A 5,702-nucleotide genomic window follows, 5' to 3' on the forward strand; every position below is an offset into this window, starting at 1 on the left:
TGTAAATATTTGCTTTTATTACACAAGACAGCCCTGTGTGTCCATTACATCTTATGCTGTTTGATGCTCCAGCACCCTGAGTAGAGATGGAAGCCACACTTATGAAGAAAACTTGTGGGAAACCACGATCTGTCATTTGCCTAAAGCATGCTCTCTCTCCAGGTACCAGCTACAAATTGTTTTCATGCGTGTGTATGTTTCCTTTTGCTGCAAAAGTAAACATCCTTGAGGTTTTCTGTTCCCCTTTGATAAGGAGCAAAACTTGGGTCTATGTAAATGTCGATGGTGACAGATATAAATATGTTGGCCTCTGGTGGTCTTTCTTCCCTGCATACCATTCATTCCCACCTTATGGCAACAGTTGTACCAAACAGACAACTGCTTTGCAAGAAAGACTGGAGAGCACACATTTGGGGGCATTGGCACTGAAGGAGCTGGTAGATTGACTGTGCAGGGAATTCCAAGAACAGGCTAAATTCAGAATGCAGTAAGGAGGCAGAAGTGGCCTAGCATTTAGGGTAGTGGGGTAGGTCAGCCATCTCTCAGCAACATTGCCTTAGAGAACTCAGGCTACCTTCCAGGACTCCTGAACCTCTTTCCAAGAAAAAGCTTTTAGTAGAGGAAATGTACAATTCTAGCACGAGCTTTCTGAAATCAGTCTTGCCAGGATACATTATGAATGTGTGCAACTATGGTTCAGGGAGTATTATCTTCATCACTACGTGCTACAGACACCCAATCAGAAACACCAGCTGGTATTTAAGCCACCTCCCACTTGTGGAAATTTAGCCTAAAATGTGCAAGGAACACTAATGAGATGGTTGCAGGGAGCATGGAAGTGAGGTCGGACTTGTCCTGTCTGGACATCATAGCTGAGTTCTGGTGCTGCCTTGCCAAGTGGATGGATGGGTGTGAGACCTCCAGCACCAAAAAGGGTTTAGCCACTGCAATGGGAATGGGTTCCCAGATGGAAATGGTGCCGAAGCTCTGAATGTGTCTCAATAAAAGCCATTTTGAAAGAATCCCATCACTCCTGTTTGCTTTCGATGGAATCTGACAGTCACTCACCTTCACCACACAGGCTGCCACTTTGCACTTTAGAAACCGCCTGGAACTCTAAGCTTAAAGATTCTATAGATTTTTCTAAGAAATTTTAGTCCCAGAGGTCCTTGCCTTTTTGTGCATGTAATTTTGTGACTGTAAGTATTAGTTCACAGTTGCAGGAGACCGCTGTTTCTTTCCCTCTCTGCATCTCCTGTCAGTTCGTCCCAACTGGTAATCTGAAATACAAGTAGAAAGGGTCAGGGTCACTTGCCTAAGTAGGCATGGTGAGAGTCAAGTATTTAAAGATGGGGAATTCACCAGCTGAACCATTTGAAGAATTGAGTATTCTGGCTACTCATCAAGTGATCACTCTCACAAGTCCTTCCTCTGCTTCTACCTCACTGCCAAAATGGGGCCCAAAAATCTCCAAGTGGCTCTCTGCCCTTAGCGTGAGATGATGAAAAATCTCTTCTTAATGTTGACTGAACTTCACAGAGGATCATATTGAGCGGTGTTTGGTTCCATCCATTGTGACTTTCTAACCTGCTGTTCAGAGCTAGTACCACCTGGAAGCCTGATTAAATACAAGGTGTGAAAGATCTGGAAAACCCCAAAGACTGGACATAATGGGTGAGACAACATTCCAGCATGGCAGCTAGCAATTGGCCCTGCATCTAACAGCATCTCTCCACAACTGCAGGGAAACTGGCTTCAAATGTTACCCAGTTCTATCAAGATTTGCCACTAAGCCTCTGACTATTTGACTCAAGTTTACTGTAGTGTGGTTTCAGGGCCCTGTTGGGAATGACCGGAGGTAAAGGTGGTCAGAGTACTCCCCCTGGGAATCCTCAGGTTGCACTTTCAAAGTTCTTCAAGCAAAAACAGAAAAAGACACCATCACCATTTGGATATTGCCTTCATACGACCTTCCCCCTCTCCAGTGCAGCATCCGGACCTTTAGGTGTGAGACCATTTATACAAGTTTACGATCTTGTGTACCCTTAGGTCTTAGGAGGGGAAAAAAATGTATGCCCCAGTAGACTGGTTTCCTTTTGGGAGCTAATAAAGTAGCTGGAAATAAAAGGACATTTCCAGTGTTCTGGCTGCTAAGCCCAGTGTGACAGCTGTGTCCTTGGGGCAGCCTCCAAGATGTGCCTGCTGTTCTGGCTGCACGTCCAGCTGCAGGCTGGCACCCCTTGTCAGTTTCTGGAGAAGGTCCACCCTGACTGCCTCCAGTAGTGAGCAGGGGTGGGGTGGAGTTCTAAAAGCTGGAAGTTTGGGGAGCACCCCCCCAAAGGCTATCCCACTCTGCTCCTCCTGACAAAAAGAGAATAATACTCCTTGGAAGGGAATCCAGGCCAGGGCCTGATGGCAAGGTTCAGACAAGGGAAAACAACCCACAAATCCCCAAGGCTCCTAATCTCAGCCACACCCTGCAGCCTTGGGCTTGCCTGAAGATCTGTTGATTTAGGTTTCCCTGGCTGGGACTGGAAAGGTGTGTCTAAACCCTCTAACTGAACTTCCTGCCTCCTGTTTGAAACCACACCCCATTTTCTGGTTTGGGGGCAGGGACTAAACCCTAGGGTTCAGTCATGGAAGACAAGCTCCTCAGTTGTCCCCAACATCCACGCCTTTTTTAGGAAAGAGACAAGGCCTTAACACTGCATCCTGGCCTTTACCTTGCTTTGTAACTGAGGATGATATTCAACTTCTGATCCTTTGCCTGCACTTCCCAAATGCTAGATGACAAACATGCACCAACCACCATGTAGATTTGTGTGATTCTGGAGATGGAACCCAGCATTTTTGCATGCTAGGCAAGTACTATGCTTGCGCCATCTCCCCAGCGTGTATTGCCTCTGAGCACAGAGAAGGTAGAGGTAGGTCTCTTAAGTTGAAGCCCAAGGATACCCAGACTTCATCTCATTTGAGGGGGAAAAAAATGGTATAAAGGAAAATCAGTAGGGTCTAGGGCTTATAGTCCCATTTGAAGTTTTTCTCCTTGGTTCTGCTTAGCAGTTGAACTCTGGTGTGGTAGGTGGCACTAGAGACGAATTGCAAGGTGAAGGGCTCTAATGCTCCAGCCCTTTTCCTATTAAGTTGGCTTCCTTAGCAGTGGTGACCCAGGTTACCTCATTGACATACTTGAGGTCAGAGGATGACTGGTGTCCGTTATTTTCCTGGACTCCAGGGATCAAACTCAGGTCACTAGGCTTACTCAGCAAGTGCCTTTACCCACAGCCATCTTTCTGACCCCTAGACCTCTGAGATACCCAGGACCCTCCCTACAGGGAACTAGCTCAGCTCATGCTCAAGGAGCCAGCAGTTGACTGTGTCAGGGGGACTGCCATCAACAACAGCTCAGGGTCTTAAGTGCCCTGCCTTCATTCTAGGCAGACACCTGTTAGGTGCATCTCCAGCACTATCCTAAGAAGGGGCAAGTATTGAGCAAAATACCAGAATTGACTCATTGCCTGGTGGAATGAGTTAGCCTAGAAGCCAAGAGCCACTAGCACTAAACATAGTGGACAGAACATCCTGACTGCCATTTGTTAGTTAGGTCCCTACCCTGGGGCTGAGGTGGAATCTATCTATACAAATCAGAAACAAGTTTGAGCCAGCTCCATGTGAGCATCAAAGATATAAGAGATGATGGGGATGCTATACTCTATAGTCTTCCGTAGTCCCTTGCCAACTGAGCGGCACATGCTGGGCAGCCTTATGGCTGTTCTGGGTCCCTCCACACTGTGTTGGTTTGCAACAAGTGCCAGGACAGACAGATGCCAGCCAGAGTGCCAACAGCTAGAATTGGAGAATGCATGTATACAGATTCCACACCAGCGACTGCCCAAGTGTCTCTTCACCGGTTTTCTTGGAGTAAGCACCTTAGTGGTAAGGATGCCAAATCCTGCACCCACTGGGGCCAGGCAGGTACAAGAAGACTGAAGGATCTGGACAGTTGTCCTTCTAAACCCACATAGGGCTTTAGAGATGGCTCAGCACTGTAAAAGTGCTTGCTGCTCTTCCAGAGGACCAGAGTTCAATTCCCAGCACCCACATATGCATGCTTAATAACTGCCACGTACCTGGGGTGTAGATACTCTGTTTCTTAATATGAATGTGCCCCCTGTGCAGGTGCCCACAGAAATCAAGTCACTAGAGTCTCAGATACCCTGGAGCTGGAGTTAGAGGTAGTTGTGAGTTGCCCAGTGTGGGTGCTGGGAAGGGACCCTTGTCCTCTGGAAGAACAACAAGCATTCAGCTGCTGAGCCATCTCCCCAGCCCTATAGATACCCATGTTGGCAGATTCTTTTGGTTTTGTTTGTTTGTTTGTTTGTTTGTTTTTTAGACGTGGGACATGGTTTATCTGTGTTGCCCTGGCTGTCCTGGAACTCCCTCTATAGAGCAGGCTGACTTTGTGCTGACAGAGATCTGCCCGCCTCTGCCTCCCAAGTGCTAAGATTAAAGACTTGTTCCACCACTGATCTGCAGGCAGATATCTTTGGATAGGAACTTTTGATTAGGTGAGTGAAATTGGTTTTTGAATAGGAAAACAGCAAAATATCAAAAAGGGAAGGAGAAAGTAATGAAAAGAACTCCACAGAACAGAACTACTGAGTTTTTATCCTGAGAGCATCTCTTTCCTATGCTTGCTCAGTTTGCCTATATACTACCTTTTCATATCTTGGAAATATTTTTGTGTTAGCCCATAAGGAACTCCTGATCTATCTTCTCCACTCTATAGCACCCAACCCTGTGGACCAGGACAGAAACATTCCCCTTGGGGAACACTTGGGATGTGGTTCAGTCGGTAGGGCACTTTCTAGGAATGCAGGAAGCTCTGTTCCATCCCCAGCACCAAGTGAACTGGATGTCATCCTGGCAATCAAGAGGAGGAAGAAGAGTCAGATATCCCAAGGCCATTCTTTACTATATAGTGAGTCTGAGGCCAACCAGGCCTACATAAAGCTGTCTCAGAAAAAAACATTTCGATTCTGTCTTGCTTTTGCTATTTAATGCACAGTGGATAATCTTTATTATGATGCTTGAATTTTAAAGATAAATCCAGAGCCTTGAACAGAACAGACTAGTCAAGTGCTCTTCCACTGCCTTTGGCTTTACTGAGACAGTTGCACTGTGTAGCCCAGGCTGTCTTTTGTTCCTGTTTTAAGGTCTTACTGTGTAGCCAGGTCTGGCCTGGAGTTCACTATGTACCTGGCTTTAAAATCAAAATCTTTCTCCCTCCGCCCCTCAAGTAGCTGAGATCAGGTAGGAGTAACCATGCTCAACTGGCATTTCTTTGTAACGTCTGTGAGCTGGGTTCCTAGAGGTGGAATTCCACACAGTCCTCATTCTGGCAGACACTGCCAGTTGTCCACAAGAATGGTGTCCATCGCCGGGTGGTAGTGTTACATGCCTTTAATCCCAGCACTCAGCACATAGGAAGGCAGATCGCTATGAATTCAAGGACAGCCTGGTCTACAAGAGCTAGTTCCAAGACAGCTAGGACTGTTACACAGAGAAACCCTGTCTTGAAAAATCAAAAAAAAAAATTTTTAAAAAATGGTGTCCATCTTCAGGGAACAGGATGTGACTGATCAAAATTCATCAGCAAGGCCATCAGGCAATTTAATCATCTCAACCTAAAAGCTATTGAC

This window comes from Microtus ochrogaster, linkage group LG8 (assembly GCF_000317375.1).
Source record: "Microtus ochrogaster isolate Prairie Vole_2 linkage group LG8, MicOch1.0, whole genome shotgun sequence".
Lineage (NCBI taxonomy): Eukaryota > Metazoa > Chordata > Mammalia > Rodentia > Cricetidae > Microtus > Microtus ochrogaster.